The sequence below is a fragment of the Macrobrachium nipponense genome, chromosome 26 (assembly GCF_015104395.2).
Source record: "Macrobrachium nipponense isolate FS-2020 chromosome 26, ASM1510439v2, whole genome shotgun sequence".
In the NCBI taxonomy this organism is placed as follows: domain Eukaryota; kingdom Metazoa; phylum Arthropoda; class Malacostraca; order Decapoda; family Palaemonidae; genus Macrobrachium; species Macrobrachium nipponense.
Genome location: NC_087215.1, coordinates 23,079,138 through 23,095,079, shown reverse-complemented (window position 1 = coordinate 23,095,079; position 15,942 = coordinate 23,079,138). Strand labels below are relative to the sequence as shown.

Genomic DNA, 15,942 nt, shown 5'->3' with positions numbered 1-15,942 from the left:
GGTCCCTTCCAGCCCTTTAGTTTAGGCAATCCAGTATTACAGCCCAAAGTCCTAAAGCAGCTTCGCTTTTTCCGTGTCATCTGGCGGATGGGATGGAGGTGAGGCCAAATCACCCAGCTCTACAAGATCAATGGACTCTCCATCCAAAAGCCATAATACCAATACAAGATTGGCTATGAATTTTAAGCAGAGATTTAATCAATCAAAATACGGAGATAACCATTACAAATAGCGAGCCAGCATGACTGATGGCCTCAGATTGTTGATTGCCTATCAGAGATTGTATGTAATTGGATACCCCAGTCTGTAATTGTGACTCGAGGGAAAAGATTGGACGATATACTTTTTCTTCGTCTTTTTTTTACTTCTTTTTTTTACTTTCGTTCTTTTTACCTCGAATACGAAGAGCGGAAAAGATTTGCGGGTCTTGATTCTAAACTATTTTATTCACAAGTGTTGAGAGTAATTTTATTCACAAGTGTTGAGAGTAATGTCTGCATCTATGTTTTGTTTTTGTTTACGTGACGCCATCTTATCAAGATGAGTTCTTTTTCCTATAGTGATAGTTTAGCTCTCTCTCTCTCTCTCTCTCTCTCTCTCTCTCTCTCTCTCTCCGTCGAATAGTTGAAACTCGGCGCATCTACTGATATTTCAATTAGTGAATTGGATTACCGAGCAAGTCTCTCTCTCTCTCTCTATCCGGTTCTTGTTTGTTTGTTTGTTTTACTTATTTTTTACATCGTCGTCGCTTCCAGCTTCATCATGTTTCCAGCGAGATTTTATTTGTCTCTTCGTTATTTTGATTTTGCGACTTGCGCTCGTAACGGAAGAGAACGCCTTAGCATTTAGATGTTTGTTTAAAGTGAAGACAACGGTTTATTTCTTCCATGAAGATTGCTGATGGTTCAGCGTGAGGTAATCTGCGATCAATGGTAAAAGATTTAATTCACCACTATGTACAGTATTTACGAAACGGCGTTAAACTGATTTACACAACTACTTGCGTCGCAGTCTTGGGTTGAAGTGGATGGGGGCCATTATTTTATCATCATCATGAAAATAACCGTCGAGTGACAATCTTGGCGTTGTATAACCAAGTCGTTTTTTAAGAAATGTACGAAATATTCTCCATTTGCCTAATATACCCGACAAAATCCATTTCTTCTGGATATTTGAATAATTTCTCGCATTATCTATTCTTCTGATAGCCACAGTCGACTCCTAATTGGGGCAAAATACCTTCGGCTACGCATTATCGATAAGGATAAGGTAGATCCGGCAATAAGTGCCATCGGCTACGCAATGTGGATAAGGATAAGATAGATCCTACGACAAATGTCATCGGCTACGCATTATTGATAAGGATCAGGTAAATCCTACGATAATACCACTGGCTACGCATATTTTATAAGGATTAGGTAGTTCTACCAAAACCCGACAAAAATAATAGTGATGGAGATGACTGCAGTTTGTAAAGAGTTAAAGAAAGGAGGTCGTAGGTCTTAGTCTTTATTTTATATATAAACTTTGACAAGTCAGAGAAAGTACAACGTCAAGGTCTTTCGACGATTTCCATTGCCAATTGGAAAATGGGGTTAAAGTTGTAATTATCTTCAAAACGGGTTTTACCTGGCGTTAGGATGACAGGACTGTATTCTCTTAAATTTGTTAAGAGTATTATTAAATTGTTCTTCGAAGGACAGCCTCATTTTAATTCGTTACTTACAGACCTTGCAGCTCGTTCGGGTTGCCCCAGGTCCCTCAGTGTGAGACACCTTTAATGTCTACCAGAAAATTGCTAATGCATCTTCCGATATATTTTGCATCTTCCAATCTTGGATGGTCTGGGATGCAGCTTAGATATTTGTCGAGCTTATTCTGAAACACATCTACGCTCACTCCTGATATGTTCCTCAGACGAGCTGGTAACGCATTAGTTCTATATCTTTTATATACTTTTAAGTGTTTTTCAAGCTGGAAAAATAGCACATACCGAGAATAATAATAAATATTGATCATTTAGTACAACCGAAAGTTCTTGTGGCGGCCATAACAAAAATCAACGAGTCCCGGCTTAGCCTCGTTTCTCATTTATCATCTCAGAGTCTCTATCGTTTTCTCGGTATTCGATACTAAGTCTTGTTTCCAGGTTAATGCGTTATTGAGATTTTTTTAGTTCGCGGAGTCATTAGTGATTATGCGAAGATTCAAGCTCACCTTTCATCTGTGGCAGACAGGGACGAACCACGGTGTAGCCCTCCGATCGGTGCCTAAAAGAACTTTTTGATTGAGGGCTCTATGACAGCTCCGCTCGCCGATAAACCCATCTCCTCCTTCCTTCCTCTCTCTCCTCTCCACCTCCTCCTCCTCCTCCCTGAAACCCCCTTTCTCTTGTCATGCTACAGACTCCTGCCATTCTTATTTAGACCTCCCTCCCTCCCCCCACCCACCATCTCCTACTACTCCTCTCTCTCTCTTGTTATGCCTCGTACTTCAAGGATCCTCATTTCACGTTCATTATGATGAGATGGTAAACACAGAGATCAGTCGTCTTGGCTACTACGTGTTTCCTTTGACTAGGGATGTTGTGTGAGGATGCCGCCGTCTGCCTGCCTTCTTCCGAAGACTACTGGGCTGCCGAGAGGTTCCTCATATGTATCATGTCAATGTCAGGGGCCTAGTCTGATGTGTGGTGCGTGCATATATTGTATATGTTATAATATTCATATCTATAATTATATTAGTTAATATATAATATCTATCTATATATATATATATATATATATATATATATATCATAGATATTATAATACCTAAATACATACATAAGTAGCCAGCAGAGAGAGAGAGAGAGAGAGAGAGAGAGAGAGAGGACATAAATTGTGAGATTATTCCAAAAAATAGTAATCAGACATCAATCGAATGAATAACAAGATCTAGGCCAAGTTGTCAATAAGCGTTGGAACTAACTAATGAGAAAAACTACATCACATCTGAACAAGACAACCTTCTTTACGGAAAATACCAAGATACTATTTATAAGTGATATTCCATGCAAACTTTCAAGTGTTAAACTCTGAAAGTTGGCTGAAAATTTCATATCTTATGGCCTTTAGTTTCTAGCATTTTGTATTACATATTACCTTTATTCAGTTGGAGTCCGTGGCATCGTTGCCAATTTTGCAGAGCTTTCCACATAGGCCGATAACTTTACTACGAACTGTTTCCATGAATTTTAGCTCTCATAGCAATGCAATAATGATACAATTGCCCTGATATTCATGTATATTGAAAATAGGTACGCTAAAATCACTTATTTCCAAGGTTTTTTCGTAAGTTTTGTCCCGATGTTTGGCAGGTGAACGCAGGCCAATTGGCAACAGTGCGAGGGGAACCTTATGACAGTGATGCCAACCCCTCTAACCCTACGCCCCCTACAGGAGACGAGAAATTACCTTACATAACTGAAAATGGCCCAACATATTGCGGCTATGATAATAAATAAATCTTTAGATAATATTAATGTGCAATATCATGAATACTAATAAGCATATTGATCTTAACCTACCTTGTTTCTAATACCCTACACTTGAAAATATTGCCCTGCTGTCTAAGATTTTGCCCATATTACCCTACGCATAGGGCAATTACTCTACAGTGGGCAACACTGCTTTGTGACCTCAGTCCCGTTAATACATTTAGTGTGCTGTTCTAAAGTTCATACACTACTCTCTCTTTAATACTCTCTGTAACTGTATGATCTTCGCTCACTCATGTTGTTAGTTTTCCTGACCCAATTTCAAGACTCACAGAAGCTCATTTGGTGTTATGTAACTAGCTAGTTCTTAGGAAATCTTGCCTCTCCCGAGAGTGTTTCCCTGTCCGATAATCCTACTTAAATATTTCCAGGAATGTTGAAATGCCTCTGGAATCTCCAGATACGTAGTTAAGGGAATCTCCTCTTTAGAGTATTGTGTTCCCGTTCCAGTTGTCAGTCAAGAGTTATTTAGTTCTTTATGAAAGTACTTATCTTGTTGGTATAATATTTTAACGCCAGCTTAAGTTGGTTGCCAGGAAGATTTAGTGATTTAATCTTTGTAATCCTCTCCCTTAAACTTACGTTTTAAATCCATTTTGTGGTAATCTTGTAATCTTGGGCTCATCCTTATTTCTCAAGTTACCGGGACTGCTTATCCTTCTCAACTGTAAATTGGTTGTTAAACCCCGTTTAACGGTCAGTTTGGAAACAGAAATCTTTCTCTCAAATAATTGAGGTCTTCCTCGCTGTTAACGGAAATCTTTCTCCAATAATTGAGGTCTTCCTCGCTGTTAACAGAAATCTTTCTCCTATAATTGAGGTCTTCCTCGCTGTTAACGGAAATCTTTCTCCAATAATTGAGGTCTTCCTCGCTGTTAACGGAAATCTTTCTCTAATAATTGAGGTCTTCCTCGCTGTTAACGGAAATCTTTCTCTAATAATTGAGGTCTTCCTCGCTGTTAACGGAAATCTTTCTCCAATAATTGAGGTCTTCCTCGCTGTTAACGGAAATATTTCTCCAATAATTGAGGTCTTCCTCATTGTTAAAGGAAATATTTCTCTCTGATAACGGACGTTTTCTTCGCTGTTAACGGAAATCTTTCTCCCAAATAACGGACGTCTTCCTCGCTTTAACGGAAATCTTTCTCTCTAATAACGGCCGTTTTCCTCGCTGTTTACGGAAATCTTTCTCTCTAATAACGGCCGTCTTCCTCACTGTTAACGGAAATCCTTCTACCCAATAACGGCCGTCTTCCTCGCTGTTAACAGAAATCTTTCTCTCCAATAACGGCCGTCTTCCTTGCTGTTAACGGAAATCCTTCTCTCTAATAACAGACGTCTTCCTTGCTATTACCGTCGGCTTCATCGCTGTTAACGGAAAATTTTCGCTCCAGTAACAGACAGTTTTTTGCAATGCAAGTCTTTCCAACGATCAACAGCTGTCGTTTGCGCTAATAAAGGACATCTTTATAGCTGGTAACGGATGTCGTTTGCATTGCTAACGGACATTTTTCTTGCTGTTTACGGATGTCATTGTAGCTAATAACAGACATAATGTTTAATAACGGACATTTATCTTGCTATTAACGTATATAATTCTTGCTAATAACAGATATTAATGTTTAAAAGCCGACATTTATCTTGCTATTAACTAATAACAGACATAATGTTTAATAACTGATATTTTTCTTGCTATTAACAAATTTCATTCTAGCAAATGTTTAATAACGGATATTTTTATGGCTGTTAACGGATATCATTCTATTTAATAACAGATATAATGTTTAATAACGAACATTTTTCTTGCTACTAACGAACATCATTCTAGCTAATATCAGACATATTGTTTGGTAACGGATATTTTTCTTGCTATTAACGGACGTCATTCTAGCTAATAACGCAATTAATGTTCACTAAGGACCGACATATTTCCTCCATTGACGGGGATATATTGTTAGCTACGAACTGGCATATTTTTGCCTATCAAAGGACATCTCTCTTGCGGTCTCTTCCCCAACTAAACGGAGATATCCAGCGCTGTTAACGGACGCCGTTCCCAGCAACGGTAATCATCATCATCATCATCATCATTCCTTTTCTTAATCATTTATCAGCTTGATATTTCACCCCGACCGCAACATGAAAAATCCACACTTGCTTTGTATCATCGTCGTACACAGCAGCTCATTACAGTGTGTCATATTTTTTAGTACTGTGTATCAGATTTTTTTTTCCCTTTGCATCTCATTTCTCGCATTTTCAGACACCTGCTTTCCTAACTAATGTCTGAACGAAGACAGATGTTATTATGTGTTATTCTCTTTCCGGGCTCTGAATGACTGAGATACATCGTCATGATATTTCATATGGCTCATCACGACATGCCCTTTTTTTACTTATATATATATATATATATATATATATATATATATATATATATATATATATATATAAATATCAGAATTGAAGGGACGATCGCTGACGCTTATGTATTTTTTTATTGTCTTTATGTTGGACATAAATGATCGTTGTTTTTTTTTATTATTGAGGTGATATATATTTTAACTAAATAGTACTGTATATACATTTACGTGTAAATGGAAAATGTAAGAATTCATTTATTTTAATATTTTATTCAAATATTTGAGACCGTAGAACATTACTTTCTTAGTATTACGCTTAAACTATTTTGCAGTTCTGTTAAAAGTTTTTTTTTTGTGGGGGGGAATGGGGGGGGGTAATTAAAAAATCCCTTTATTCATATTTGAGACTAAAATTCCCACCATCTGCAACGAAGGAGACGTTGGCAGTGATTGCACACGATATACTATATAGATCTTTTGTCAGAAGTGCTCTGACGACCTTCAGTCTTTTAAGCATTTTAGCGAATGAAACGATGTACTTTTATCATGACGTTCTGCTATTGTCTTTTTGGGATTTTTAAAGTAACTTCACTCGTAGTGGATTCTAGAATTTTTTTTCCAATTCCTAGAACGGACACCTAGGCAATTTCCCCTCTCTATGACACAAGTCCGCAACTTCTGCTGACATTTTGATCCACTTTTGAGATGACTTAAAGTTTGTGTTTGTGTGCTTGTTTGCATGCACATGTTACTAGATATATATATATATATATATATCTATATATATAGATATATATATATATTAATATATATGTGTGTGTGTGTGTGTGTGTGTGTGTGTGTGTGTTTATATATTTATATATGTATGTATGTATATGCATTATATAAACCCAGAAGATGAAAGTATTAAAATAACGAATGCTTAATTAACACGTGCAGGCATATATTATACATATACTTATGTAAATCTAAATAATGTCGGATGAAATCATAGAAACTTATCAGAGAGAGGGGGGGGAGCGGGGGGGGTGGGGGTGGGAGGGGAGGGGAGGGGGAGGGGGAGGGCATCTACCAAAGCACAGCCTTTCTCCTGCTGTGTCTGTCCATAAAATAACAAAATCTTCTCGTTGTGAAACGATCATTTGCAAAATGTATCGCAATAGTCTCAAGCCCGAGATCTACTGACCTTTTTTTATCCCAAGTGTCCTGTTGCAACTTATATGAGCGCGAACATTACGTGTGTCTTTAATCAAGTAATGACAATTAAGGCGCTGCTGTCACTGCGAATTTTTCTCGGATCCGCTCAAAAGCTAATGAAAAGAGCTGCTGCCTCGCCACGATTCAAGTCAGGGCAAGAAAAAGTCGTTCTTTGTAGATTACAGTGCACAGGTTACAGCAGTTTGCATCACCTTCTATTTTCTGCACGTCTCTCTCTCTCTCTCTCTCTCTCTCTCTCTCTCTCTCTCTCTCTCTCTGCTACACCGCACCGCAAAGCACTCGTTCAATATCCCATAGTAGTGCTTAACGGCTGCTTCTTGCAGTCGTTGGAGGAATTGTCTTCAATTTGTGTACTTTCCTCTCTTGAGGTCAAGATTTTTGTCTCTTCAGCCAAATGATGTAATTCTTATGAACAGAAGTTTGTTTAAAAGCTGCAATATTTGTTTTTACTATTATTATTATTGTAGCAGCCAATATTATCATAACTATTGGTGAGCTCTGAGCACAAGTTCCCTGTTTATTATTATTATTATTATCATTTTATTATAGTAGCAGCCAATATTATCATAACTATTGGTGAGTTCTGAACACAACTTCCCTTTTTTTATTATTATTATTATTTTATTATAGTAGCAGCCAATATTACAATAACTATTTGTGAATTCTGAGCACAAGTTTCCACCAGTCGTGTTCAGGCTCAACATCAGGTCGGATATTTACCACCGTCTTGAACAAAAATTAACTAAGATGTTTATCACTCTCGAATCGCAGGACATGTAGCGTATCCTTCGAGTCCTTTAGGGTCTGGTTTTCTTGACGCTGCCCAACCGCCGCTATTCGGAAACAACGGCTCTCATTGAAGAAAAAAAAAAAAGATGGCCATTCGATTAACCCTTCTGACTCCCTGGCCTGAAGTGCTCTCCCCGGATGAGGCAGGACTTGAGAGTCGATAGCAAAAGCCCACCCAAACAAAAACGAAAACTCAAAAACAAAAACAAAACAAAAAAAAGGGAGGAGAGAAAAAAAGGCGCTTTTGTTTGCAGAATGCAGTTGACTGATGGGAAATACCTGCTTCCTTCGCGAGGTTTGTTCTTGTTATGGACGCAGCTTATAGGTTTGGCCCCAGAGGATCGCAGTTTTTTTTTGCTCAAGTTTTTTAGCGTCGCTCCAAAAATGTGATCGTTTATGTGCCACGTTGAGAAGTCCTGAGGGTGTTCGCGTAGGTGACAAATCATTGACGGCCAAAACATTGCGTCAAAAGAAGTTGATCGTCTCCAGGGCTGCCATTAAGCCAACTTGACTCCCATTACTGCAGTGGTAAGAAGTGAATTTAAGCTGGTATTTAATGGGTTCTTGGAAACACCGTGTCCTTAGAGGGACAGTGATACTGGCTTATGAATAACGAAGGCAGAAGCCGCTCACAGAAAACCCCAATATATCCCTTTTTAGAACCTGACTTGAGTTACAGACCAATATTATTTTGGGAGGGATAGCGGGAGGAGGGAGTGAAGGTAACGTTGTTACAATGGAAATACAGTGTCCATAAAGTCCCAGTACTATTACAAATATGTATGCCTTGTAATGGTGCTGGGAACTTTATGGACACCCTGTAGGTCGTTATGTATAACCGGACTTAATTAGTTTTTTTTTTTTTCCGAGGAAAACTGCCCATTTACTAACACGGGCTCTTGTTTCTTGAATATTCCGCGAAGCGGAAAATTTAGGAAAATGAAAGACCGAAGAATGCCAAACACGCAAAATGGAGGAGTCCTTTAGTAATTCGTTTATACGCGTTCTCCCAAAACGCGCAAGGAGTATAAGGCGGGCCTTTTGCGCGTTCTATTTCCCAATTTCGGCCCCTTGCGGTGAAAATTTACTGCTACCAATTAATTACGAGAGCAGCCCATTCGGCAATTAGTAATCCCCCTTTTTCGGGATAAAAAAAAAAAAAAAAAGATATTTCGGGAATTCGACAAATTGAACTTTCTGCCATCTGGAAATCGCAAGAATAGGAAAGAAATAAAGAAAAAAAAAACAGTGAATAAGCGGATCATTAAAAACAAAGAGTGGACGAACCTGGGAAGAAAATAGGAGGGGAAAAAAAGGGACAAAACCCAATTTTTTTTTTCTTCGTTTTTAAGAGACAAGATAAACTGTCTTTTTTTTTTTCTTGTTCGTCCGACGTAATCCTTCACTAAACAAAAGCATTTTGGAATGGCACTGGAGGGAAGGGACAGAGCAATGGCACAGAATAAACCATTGTCTGCCGACCGAATGAACAGGAGAAAGAGTTTCCAATTAAAAGTGCGTGTTAAGAGGGGGAAGCAAAAAGGAGGACAAAAAAAAAAAAACGCCCAAGAAGGCAAAGAGCCAGCGACAATAATGACGACGACAACTGCCATAATGACGTGGATGAGACGCTCGGACGACAAACTGGCATGAGAAGACACTCAATCGCTTAATCACTTCAGCCCTCATTGAATCGCTCGTCCGTTCTCTCTCTCTCTCTCTCTCTCTCTCTCTCTCTCTCTCTCTCTCTCTCTCTCGTATAATCTTGTGATTCTTGTGATGAAAAAAAACATAAAATATTTCACTCTTTCAAGCTGCTGCTATTTAGCTCCTTTTAATAATCTCTCTCTCTCTCTCTCTCTCTCTCTCTCTCTCTCTCTCTCTCTCTCTCTTATGATAATCTTGTGATGGACAAAAAACTTTTTTTTTTTCACTCTTTCAAGGTGCTGCTTTTTAGCTCCTTTTAATCATTCTCTCTCTCTCTCTCTCTTTCTTTTCGTCTCCTCATCCTTTTGTTGTTTTTTGATGTTTGGACAATCACTGTCTCTCCTCATTAGACTGCTCACATTTAGTTCCTTTTAATAATTCTCTCTCTCTCTCTCTCTCTCTCTCTCTCTCTCTCTCTCTCTCTCTCTCTCTCTCAGAGAGCCGCTTGGAAGTTGATTCATATTGACTCAAACGAAGTTATATAGTCCGTGGAGGGCAAGAATGGTCATCTGTCTTAAACCTGGTTTTTTTCTTCTTCTTCTTCTTCTCCTTCTTCTTCTTCTTCTTCTTCTTTTCTTCTCCTTTTTCTTCTTCTCCTTCTCCTTCTTCTTCTTCTCCTTATGAACTTTCATTGCATCTACTGATTTAACTTTAATACAAATCTTAGATGTCTGAGCGCGATGTCACCTTTTGAACACTGAAGAATTAGGCCGCAGCTAAACTAGTGTTTTGTTATTATTATTGATATTATTATTATTATTATTATTATATTATTATTATTATTATTATAATTTTGAGGAAAGCGTTTTTCGCGTCATATAGTTTCCCGTCATGGTTATTAACTGCAATGTTGTTTGCAAATTGGATTCGAGCAGGTTTAAAAAAAATACCAAAATAAAATTAGAACTTTCCGTCAAATTTAGCTTTTCATCTATTATTGTGAGTGAGAGTTTTTGCTTACCCAATTAAATTTAGCTTTTCATCTATATTTGAGAGGGAGGGCTTTGCATACCCATAATTTAGATTTTCATCTAATATTTCAAAGAGAGAGTTTTTGCTTAACCAATAAATTTAGCTTTTCGTCTATATTTCAAAGAGAGAGCTTTGCTTAACAATAAATTTAGCTTTTCATATATATTTCAAAGAGAGAGATTTGCTTACCCAATAAATTTAGCTTTTCATCTATTATTGTAAGGGAGAGCTTTGCTTACCCAATAAATTTAGCTTTTCATCTATATTTCCTTCGTACTGTCCTTATCAGTGATAAACCACTACTTCGGAGACCTGTAAAATTAAAAGAAAAAAATGGGTATATATTTTGACAACACTAGAATTTTTTTATTATAGTAGATGTTTTTATATTGCAGAAGGGAAACCCCCATATATATTATAAATCTCCAGAAGGAATGGCTAAGTTGACGTTGGATTATTGAAAACGTACTATTTTTTGTTTTTTATATTTTTTCCCCTTTTTTTTATTTTTATCGAGTAAGACACAACGACAAACGACGGGATGTCCCCAGGGGACACCCGAGGTGTCCCTCTTCCCCCGGGGCGCCCCTCCTCCCCCCACCCCCCCCGGGGGGGGGCGCGAGTCATATCCCACACCTCGTAAATCTATCAGGACTTGTGATTAATAGAGAGGTGTTGGACACGTTTATCTGTTTTGTGACCCCTTTTTTAATCCTCCTCTTTTTCCTTTTATTTTTTTTTTATTATTATTGTTGTTGGAGGAGAAGAACAACTCTGCTACTGTGTTTTTAATCACGTTTTTTTATTGCTTTTTAAAAAATATTCTTCATATTTATTTCTTTAATTTTTTTCTTTGGGGGGGTGGACAGGGAAGGTGATCAGAATACATAAATTCTCATCTCAGGATTTAACAAAATATTCATCATATTCATCATACCTTGCTTTTACTTTTCCCGCGTCATCATCATCATCATCATCATCTTAAATTTTATCATTTCTGCCGTCTTATTTTCTCGTCGTGGTCGTCATAATCATCGTTCATTTATTTTCTCCTTTATCATGCTCATCCCTTTGCGCATTGTGTTCGTCATCACATCATCGTCACTTTCTCGTTTTTCACGCTTCTCTTATATTCACATCACACAAAGCTTCGAATTTTAATCAGCGTTTAGTCGTGGCAGAAGTAATTTTCCCCGTTTCTTTGAGTGTTTTGTAATGAAGTGAAACTGTTGCTAAAATTAAAGACTTTCAGAACAAACTTCATTTAAGAATTGCTCTCGTGGAGAGAAAAAATTAAGTCAACCAGTGAATGAGAAAGGTAATCTTAGAATTGTCATGGCGTTATTATTATTATTATTATTATTATTATTATTATTTTTGAAAGTATGCCAATATTTTTTCTAGCTATCCGGGAGGCCTTAAAATTAAAATACAGTCTCTCTCTCTCTCTCATCTCTCTCTCTCTCTATTCTCTCTCTCTCTCATCTCCTCGCTCTCTCGCTCTCTCTCTCTCTCTAGAGGTAATCACACACACACACACACACACCCACACACACATATATAGAATATATATATTATATATATATATAATATAAATATATATGCTTATATTGCATATGCAAATTTGCATCTTTTTTTTTATAACTGTGTATGGACATATTCGTGGCAGTTGTTACAAAATTCCTTGAATTTTATCATTTAGTCATGAAGAGAGAGAGAGAGAGAGAGAGAGAGAGAGAGAGAGAGAGAGAGAGAGAGAATATATATATCCAAAGCTGATTATACATTCCCACTTGGAAATCTCTCCCCTTCATAATATCGCCTCTGGAACCACCAGAATAAACCAGAGCAATTGGAAAATCCGGGATTTTTTGATCGATTAGGGAAAAATGGCGCGGGCACAAGCACCCGGCCCTGGAAATTTTCCTCGACCCGCCTTGGCCCCTCAAAAATGGCGGTGACAGGGTCTATGAATGCTTAATAGCGTCCGAAATTCTTTCTTGATGGTCTTTTATCGCCTTCTTTTTTTTCCACGACTTCCTCACCCGGACGAGGAGGGGGAGGAGACCTCGCCCCCTCCAACAGACACCCTTCCCCCCACACAGGGTCACACGATTTTAACTTCCCCCCCCCTCCCCCCAACAGGGTCAAACAGATTTCTCGCGACATGGGGCCATTTTCGTACGACCTTTTGTCTTTGGGGGAGAAAAATGGGACCCGCCCCAAAAATATTCATGCGCGTTTTCTCGGACTGCTAAAAACTTCATGTATGCACCTCTCTCTCTCTCTCTCTCTCTCTCTCTCTCTCTCTCTCCGGCTGCGTCGTCTTCTGCTTCCTTTCGGCCTACGTCGTTTTCTCTTCAAAAGGATAAAAGGAGAAACAAGAGTACATCGAATAAGTAGTTACAAACTGTATGCATATCACGCATATTTGTGTAAGGTTATACTTGTGTGTGTGTGTATACAGACACGGCATGTCGATAATTGATTTTGTAAAAGTAATGTCAGGCGTATCATTATCAAGTTTAGTCATTATATGTTAAGGTTACTGAAATGCGGTTTGAAAAAAATGTCGCTTAAAAATATCGTATCTAAATTACATATTATTATTATTATTATTATTATTATTATTATTATTATTATTATTATTATTATTATTATTATTGTTATTGTTATTGTTGTAAATATGTTCATAGAAAAAACACCACATCCTATTTTATTCTAACGAAAAACTAATTATTATTATTGTTATTATTATTATCATTATTATTATTATTAATATTAATTATTGTTGTCGTTGTAAATACATTCATGGAAGAAACACCTATAGTATTTTATTCTAACGAAAAAAAAAATTACAGACATATTGTACTCACCGCCGTTAACAAGTAAATCACATTTTCTATCAATGTAGAGACAAATAATAAAAGAATAAAGAATAAAAAAAGAAAAACGAACGATGACGGAATCATTTCTCGTTGTTACCGAATCCCCAATTCGGTAAACGTCGACGAAAACGAACCGAGGAGAACGCTGAGCTTACGCCGAGGTACCGGAACAAGCCAGATCGGCCGCTGTTGCTATATACCTCGTTCGCCTCCGTACGCCGATAAGTCCAGCCCAGGCATTCGTCTCTGATTTCATGACCCCCCCCCCCCCCCCCATCCCTTTGTTTTTTTAGCGAGACTTTGAAAGATTTTCTCGAAGTTGCAAAGCTTTTCGTTAATCGGAGGGAAACTCCTCCTTCGTTGTTGCGTCGTGGGTTATGTAGAAATTATTCGTGCGTTATTTTAGTTTTGATGATGTGTCAGATTTTTTTTATTTGATTTTTTTTTATTCTGATTGATTTTAGAAGGTGAAATGAGGGTATAGTTTTAAATTATTTTGCTGTTACCTGAAACATCTCCGTGCAAACATTATCTGTAGCTTATGTATATGTATATCTATATATATATATATATATATATATATATATATATATATATATATATATATATATATAAAATATATATATATGAAATTCGATTAGTTTTCTTAGGTATTGATTCCTTCAGAGAACCGTTTGTTCCTAACTAGAAATGTTCATCGGAAGTTTTTTTTTTTTTTTCTTTTTTCACTAAGATCTTGAAAATTTGTAAGATAACGAACTGTTTATATTCGATTATGTTGACCGCTGTCTTTGCAACGCCAGTGTATGAAAAATCGTTCAAGCCCATGAATGGAGTGACGCCAAGTAAACATTAAAATTTATTATAAATTGTCAGGACTATATTTCTATTTACATTTCAATGCGAGTTCTTTTGACACCTGGTTTGTTAGCTTAGATTAAGTCGCCCTTATGCCAGCAGGGGTCTAGTGTGGACCTCCGAACTTGACAGTTGACGGGAAATTCTTCTTTGATTCAGTTTTATGAAGGCGGCGAATGACCTCGTCCGTTCTAGTATCTGACCTTTGACCTAGATTTGTCTATGCCTTTCAGCAGTCATCTTGCGTTATATGTATTAGAACATCCGAGTGCTCGGAAGTACAGCGGTGATGCGCATTTTGTTACTTCCCTATTTCTACGAAACCGAAAGTTATTATTAATGTGGCTTTTGACCTCTGGAGTATTTGAGGAACATTGTACTAATTTCCTGGCGAGATCATCGCGCGAAGCTAAGCGTTCTTTTTTCTTTGCCACTGTTCATTTTTTTCTACATTTTTCCCCCCTTTTATTTTTCATTTTTTCAAAGACTGCCATCACCGTCATGGCGGCCTACTTCCACCGACAGCTTCCAGGACCTGGCTGTTGTTGGATGCGAGGCCTTTTGTCTCTTTTCATCGCCGATAATCTGTCATCATTTGGTAATGGAAGGAATCCGTCCAGCCCCCTTGATATACATTTAATTTAGTTCGCCATTGTCATTCACGGATGAATAATAATAATGCTTTTGTGAGCATTTTTCGAACATCAAAGATTGGCATTTTTTTCTCCCCCCCGGTCTCTCTTTTTATCAGAAATCTGAGCCTGAAAACATTTCCAATACATCAGTGATTTGTGTCCATTTCCGTCCGGGGGCATTTGAATAAACTTTGTCTTCGAAAACAATAAATAGCATTAACAATAGTAGCAGGGACAATTACCGATCTATATGAGCTATTCCTTTTGTATATCATTGTGATTGATGATGATGATAATCGATCAGCGTTGATTGACAGAATTGAGGAGCGCGCGTTCTGAAGTATATCTGCGCTGTGGGAAAAGTCGCTTTTATGTAAAGATGCCCTTTGATAGGATTAGATTATATGGCAAATCTCTCTCTCTCTCTCTCTCTCTCTCTCTCTCTCTCTCTCTCTCTGTCGCAATTATAAAGAGCAAAACCTTTCCTTTTTTATATATCTCCAGATATTAATGGATTGCATGATACTGTCTCTATTAAGTTCATGTCTAATGTGAATCATTTTTGCCTTAGCGAATTTAATTTGCAGTCTCTCTCTTTCTCTTTCTCTCTCTCTTCTCTCTCTATCTTCTCTGTCTTCCTCTACCTTCTTCCTTCCTTCTTATCGTTCTTCTCTCCCTCTTCTATGAAGCATCTCCCTTTAGAAATATAGCGACACTTAATACTGCTACTTAGTTGAGTTTCGTTGATTGTTCCACCATCACATCTGAACTTTTTAGCGCGGCGCAGAGTTCTCACCCTCTTGCCTATTATAACACGTCGGACTTTGCATGCTACATCATCCGATTTTTATGCATTTCTTAACTATTTTCCTCCGTTTCATTGCTTTCCCTCGGCTGATGAACCCCTCTTTTGCCCGCGCGGTGCTTTACAACGGGCGACTTTCGCCCTTGCCGACGCCTCAGATTTATATATT

General features: G+C 37.8%; 1 protein-coding gene across 10 annotated transcripts in view; it reads left to right on the top strand.

Annotated features, from left to right (window-relative positions):
- The window catches only part of LOC135200070 (protein glass-like), a 1,678,662-nt gene that overhangs the window by 1,653,837 nt on the left and 8,883 nt on the right, over positions 1-15,942 (top strand). The window lies entirely within an intron of this gene.